The 5561-nt window shown below is 46.4% G+C and overlaps 1 protein-coding gene across 1 annotated transcript in view; it reads right to left on the minus strand.

The window, feature by feature from the left end:
• Window positions 1–5561, minus strand: part of BIN1 (bridging integrator 1) — an 82794-nt gene that overhangs the window by 27483 nt on the left and 49750 nt on the right. The gene's annotated exons all lie outside the window — the stretch shown is intronic.

A 5561-nucleotide genomic window follows, 5' to 3' on the forward strand; every position in this document is an offset into this window, starting at 1 on the left:
AAAAAAAAAAAAAAAAAACCCGAAAAATAAAGTGTTGGAGAGGATGTGGAGATATGAAACCCACATCTGTTTCTAGTGGGAATAGAAAATGGTACAGCCACTGTGGTGAATAGTTGGGTGGTTCTTCAAAAAGTTGAACACAAGACTCTAATGACACAGCAGTCCCAATCCCTTGTATATACCCAGAAGAAGTGAAAACAGAAACCTATACACCAATGTTCATTAGCTCTTTTCACAATAGCCAAAGGTAATTGGATAAACAAAATACAGTACATACATACAATGGAATGCTACTCAGTCATAAAAGCAAATATAAAGTCTTGATACATGCTACAATATGGATGAACTTTGACAACATCATATTCAGCAATACAAATCAGTCACAAAAGGACTAATCTCACTTATATGAAATATGCAAAAATACAGAAACCAAAGATTATTAGTGGTTACTAGGAGTAGAAGAAGAGCTCTGGTGGCATAGTGCCTAAGGCATTTGACTGCTAAACTGGCTAACTGCCAGAAGGCTGGTGGTTCAAACCCACCAGCTATTCCTCGGAAGGAAGGTTGGGCAATCTGCCTCTGTAGTGATACCACCTTGGAAAACCAAGGAGGGTTCACTATGGGTCAGGTGTGACTCCACGGCAATGAGTTTGGTTTTTTGTTTTTTTGGTTTTAGGGGTGGAGGAGGGTGGGAAAAGAATTTTTCCTTAGGGAGTATTGAAGTTATGTTAATGGTGGTAGAACAATTTGGAAAAGGATAGTGAGAGTGGTTGCACAAATTAAACAATGTAATCAATGTCACTGAATTGCGCATGTAGAAATTGTTGAACTGGCATGTTTTGCTGTGTATATTTTTACTACAATAAAAAAGGTAAAAAATAAAAAAGATCAGAGGAAGAAATGAAAGTACAGCCCACAAGCATTCAAACTGTTCAAGAACTCCATTAGAGGAGTTAATGTGGAATCTGTGGTAATGGGGAATGAAGACAGTATACCCCGCTCTTGATACAGCTGCTCACATCACAGCATAACTAAATGTTTTGTCAATTGAGATGAAGATTAAAACATTCCTGATGTGATGTTATTGCATTCATTTTATTCCATGGAATCTTCCAGACCCAGCTTCTCTCCCTGCTTGGCATCCATCATCCCAGCCAACCAAACCTTCTCCATCTTCTCCTCTCTGCCCACTCCAATGTCTGCCTGCATAATGCCCCAGTGAGGGATTCCATGGTGTGGGTAGCTATCTTCTCATGGGCCCAAGCTGTACCATGGCCCCTTGTGCCTTCCAGACAAGGCTGTGCTGTGAGCAGGCAAATGGGCACAGATGTGCAGGGCCAGTCCAGAATCCTGGGTCCCTTTGCCTTTGCCACACTCCTGGTCAGCCCACCCCACCTGGAACCCTTGAGCTACCTCCAGAAGATATGTGTTGATTTCCAAACTGGACCCCGGCACCCTCCAAACAGGACTCTGAAGTCAGAAACAACTCTGGAGGTTCCCTGGGGTTACAATCATGCTCCTTGCAGAGCCAGTTAGGGACAGGATAAGATTCTGGATCCACTGTCCACTTTGGCTGGCTTTCCCAGGTCTAGAACTCAGTAGTCCACAGGACACAACCAGCCCAGGACCAACAACTGACACATCCTCTGCAGTGAGAGTGGACATGGCCAGCACTTCACACTCATGCCAGCTGTACCACCTACAAAGGGCCCTACCCATCTCCCTCCTCATTGTCAGCTCCATCAGACCTGAAAGACCAGGGCCCCCAACCTTCCCAGCAGATCTTCTCCTGCATGGACCCTCCTTCTGGCTCCAGTTCTGACTCCTGCCCCTCTGCAATCAGTGCCATGGCACCTCCACATAATACTCACTGGCATACACTTTTAGCAATCACAGTTCTGGGTGAGCCCTGGGGACAAAGGAAAGAGACCTGACCCACCACAGTGACAGACAAGCAGTAATGATGAGCCTGGGCACCTATAAATTCTGGCAGCCTCTAGAGAAAAGGGCTTGCCTAGCCTGGGAGGGCCCTGGGAGACTTCTAAGAAATCTCAAGCTGGACTTTGAGCCTCCAGGTGTGTAAGTAGGCCTTCCAGGCCTTCTCAACACAAGACAGAGGGCAAGTGCTACCTGTCACCAGTGTTGAGCAGGCCTAGAGGGGCTGTGGCTGTGCAAGCTGGGTCCCTGTGAACACAGGCAACAAAAGGTTGACCTAAACCCTCTCCTATGCCCAGTCCCATAGGAAGGAGTAAAAGATCCTTGTCCTTGGAGACAAAACTGGTCATTCATGCCCCTGAGTAGTGCTAGGCCCACCATGTCTTGTGTTCACAGGTAAGGATGTAGGAGAAAGCTGAGCTTCCAGAATGTCCCATGCCCAACCAGCTTGCCTTTCCCAGAGTCCCTGTGCTCTGCAGGTTGGCTGAGGCCATGCCCACTATAGCTTCCTGAATTCACTTCCTCAAAAATAGCAGCTCTCACACCCTTTCCAACCCTGACAGATGCCACAGGCTCCAGTCATCTCCACACATCTTCACATCCACACATGCAGAACTGCCCAGGGGAGGGGAACTTCAAGGGAGGAGTACCCTAGAGACAAAAATGAAATCTCTGAGCCATCTACGCTCACTACCAACCTTGGACCCTGAAAAGCTGATCAGCTAACCCAACATGGAGGCAAAGCCCCAGCTCAAGAGCCTACTCTCTGTCCACAGCTGAGCAGAACCACCAGGCAGCCAGCATCATTGGTTATCTTTAGCCTAGCCCCTCTGACAAAAGATCAATCAGTGAGTGACTCCCAGAGCCAGGGAGAACCAGGAGGCAGGGATCTATGGGGTTATTCTGAGGGACAAGCAGGGAGAGCACTGCTCTGGGACGAGGCCACAGATAGCCTCACTCTCAGGCCTCTATTTTCCTCACCCTCCACCAAACAAATAGTAAAGTGCTCTTGGAGGTTCTTCTACCACCATCCAAGAGCTGTGCAACCTGGGTCCCTGTGAACACAGGCAACAGAAGGTTGACCTAAACCCTCTCCTATGCCCAGTCCCATAGGAAGGGCCCTAAGGTCTCTACCCAGCCCAGACAACTGCCCTCAGAATTAGAAAGTCAGATCCAGAGAGGGAATTTGAGAGGGCAGATCTGGATTTAAGTCTCCAAACTCCTATACTAGCTGTGTGGTTCTGGAAGAGTTATTTAACCTCTCTGAGTTTCAAACTCCTCATATGCAAAATGAAGAACATATTGGTGCCTACCTCAAGGACTGTAAGGATTATGTCTGTGAACTGTGTGGCAGTACCTGGCCAGCATGGGTATGCAAATAACACCAATGCCTTCAAAAGCCTTCAATCTAAGGAAGCCAGCTGTGGGAGGGACATACTCCAGAGCTTCCAAGGGACAGATCAAAGACCAAGACTTTGGGTTTCTTGTTCAAGCCTGTCATTTTGCAGATGAGGAAACTTGAGGCCCAAGGCCACAGAAACAGTCAATATTCCTATTATTACATAGCCCTGGAAATGTCTCCCATACTAGCTTTATAGTCCCCACCCGTGCCCTGAGGAGCCTCTCTGGTTAAGCCATTCTGACAGACAAGGTGGACTTGTCCCCAAGACCTTTCCCAGCATGCCCCTGGCCCTTTCCTAGCATGCCCCTGGCCCCTTCCCAGTATGGCTCCCAGCCTTTGGCCAGTAGTCTCTTAGGGCTTACTAAAGCAGGCTTTGTTCCCAGTTTCCATTTCAGCTGCAGAGTTTTGGTAGGCACTTAAGTGCTAAGGCCTCTAATACAATAAGGAATACAAAGAAGCCTGGTCCCACCTAGTCCCCAGCTTAAGCCATTCCTGTCCTGTTTCTGAGCAGAGCTTAGAATCTCACCTCAGCCCCCATCCCCATTCACATTTCTTGTGGCCTTGGGGTGATGCAAATTACATAGTGCGGCTTTTCTAGCCATAAGTCTTTGTAAACTCCATGGTGGAATTTGCTGTGAGCAACTGAGTAGCTCCTGATTGTTAAAGTTATCTACTTGGGGTATTTCTGTTGGGAGCAGCATGAAGTAATTTTCTGGGAAGTTTGCTCTCTCTCAGGTGTACAGAGTTCTAATGTTGGATTGGTTAGTTTGGTCACTCTGCCAGGCTCAAAAGGAGCCCTTCTAGAGGTAGAAGCAACCTCTCACTGCCAGCTGAGAGATGCAAGACACACACACTGCTGGGAGAGAGACTACTGGCTGAGAGACAGTGGGCTGAGAAAGACTGAGTGTGTTCCTGAACTTGGATTGTAGCCTGTTGCTTCCCTAATAAACCCCATCATCTGTGAGTGCTGTGTGGCCACCGCAGTGAATTACTGAACCCAGCAGAGAGGTGGTGGGTGCTGCAGGAAGAACGGTTGGTGTCAGGGTCGGTGAAAGGGCTGGTGGGAGGTGTCATGTCTGGCCTCACAGGGACAGCCCTTGGGCTACTGATGATGATTCTGTCTTCCTCTTGTGGGGTGAGAGGAGGTCAGAAGATGTGGCCTCCTTGCCCCTTTGGCAGTTGGTGTCAGAAGCAGTGGGATTAGTTTCAGTGGTTCCAGACTCATAGAAGCATGAGACTTTGTAAAAGAAAGAAAGAATGGGCCTGGGAAATTAAACTTTGTACTATTGGATGGTTACATTGGTTGGTGTTACCTGTTAAAGGAGATAATTGATCCAGAGGCTAGGGCTTTTGGTTACACCAAGCCAAAGGCCTAAGGCCACATAATGAAAAGATAATCAAGGTGAAGAGATGAAACTGGAATGTCTTAAAAAGGATTATAGATTTTGGATTATGTGTTTATCTGAATGTACTATGGGTATTAAATGTTCTCTTGCTTGTACATTAGAAATGACTATGGGGTATGGATAACAGAGAGCATGTACTTCTGCCTTCAGCTGATACTTGATTACTCAAAACTGAACCAAACTCATTGCCATGGAATTGGATCCAACTCATAGAGACCCCTCGTTGGGCTTCCAAGGCAGTATCACTATGGAAGTAAATTGCCTAAACTTACTTCCAAGGAGTGGCTGGTGGGTTTGAACTGCCAGCCTTCTGGTTAGCAGTCAAGTGCCTTAGGCACTGTGCCACCAGGGCTCGGAATACTTGATTGGATATGTTAAAAGGGAAAATAGAATTTGCCCAGCAGAAATACAGGCTTTTCACTATTGAAGAAGAAAAACAAAGTAGGAGGTCTCACATTGCCGGATCTCAAAACTTACTATACAGCCACAGTAGTTAAAACTGCCTGGTACTGGTTTAATGACAGATACATAGACCAATGGAATAGAATTGAGAACCCAGAAATAGATCCATCCACCTATATTCAGCTGATCTTTGACAAAGGCCCAAAATCTATTAAATGGGGAAGAGAATGTTTGTTTAATAAATGGTGCTGGCAAACCTAGAGATCCATTTGCAGAAAAATGAAACAAGATCTGTACTTCATACCATACACAAAAACCAACTCCAGATGGATCAAAGACTTAAATGTGAAACCTAAAACTATACAGTTCCTCAAGGAAAATTTAGGGGCAAATTTAAGGGCCCTAATATATGGCAT

This window comes from Orycteropus afer, unplaced genomic scaffold (assembly GCF_000298275.1).
Source record: "Orycteropus afer afer isolate SDZICR_OR568_19922 unplaced genomic scaffold, OryAfe1.0 scaffold00004, whole genome shotgun sequence".
Taxonomy (NCBI): Eukaryota; Metazoa; Chordata; class Mammalia; order Tubulidentata; family Orycteropodidae; genus Orycteropus; species Orycteropus afer.